General features: G+C 40.8%; 1 non-coding gene across 1 annotated transcript; it reads left to right on the forward strand.

Moving 5' to 3' along the window:
* Positions 1-330: 330 nt before the first annotated feature.
* LOC130983421 (small nucleolar RNA R71) lies at positions 331-438 on the forward strand. Its single transcript, XR_009087413.1, has one exon. It is a non-coding gene; the product is annotated as a small nucleolar RNA R71 (small nucleolar RNA).
* The last annotated feature ends 297 nt before the right edge of the window (positions 439-735 follow it).

Raw genomic sequence — 735 nt, forward strand, 5'->3', positions numbered from 1 at the left:
AGGGGTTCTGCTTAGAATTCTCTGTCTGTTGCTGAGAAGATGATGGAAAAGGCTTGCCATTGCTAAACCTGTTTCTTCCACCATTATTGTTATTGAAACCTTGTTGAGGTCTCTCTTGATTCTTCCATGAGAAATTTGGGTGATTTCTCCATGAAGAATTATAGGTGTTTCCATAGGGTTCTCCTAGGTAATTCACCTCTTCCATTGAAGGGTTCTCAGGATCATAGGCTTCTTCTTCAAATGAAGAGATCCTCCAGCAGAGCTATCCAAAGACATCTTGGATAGTTCAGAGAGACCATCATAGAAAATACCTATGATGCTCCATTCAGAAAGCATGTCAGAAGGACATTTTCTGATCAATTGTTTGTATCTTTCCCAAGCTTCATAGAGGGATTCTCCATCCTTTTGTCTGAAGGTTTGGACTTCCACTCTAAGCTTACTCAATTTTTGAGGTGGAAAGAACTTTGCCAAGAAGGCATTGACTAGCTTTTCCCATGAGTTCAGGCTTTCTTTGGGTTGTGAATCCAACCATGTCCTAGCTCTATCTCTTACAGCAAAAGGGAATAGCATAAGTCTGTAGACCTCAGGGTCAACCCCATTAGTCTTGACAGTGTCACAGATTTGCAAGAATTCAGCTAAAAACTGATGCGGATCTTCCAGTGGAAGTCCATGAAACTTGCAATTCTGTTGCATTAGAAAAACTAATTGAGGCTTAAGCTCAAAGTTGTTTGCTCC

This window comes from Arachis stenosperma, chromosome 5, assembly GCF_014773155.1.
Source record: "Arachis stenosperma cultivar V10309 chromosome 5, arast.V10309.gnm1.PFL2, whole genome shotgun sequence".
Taxonomy (NCBI): Eukaryota; Viridiplantae; Streptophyta; class Magnoliopsida; order Fabales; family Fabaceae; genus Arachis; species Arachis stenosperma.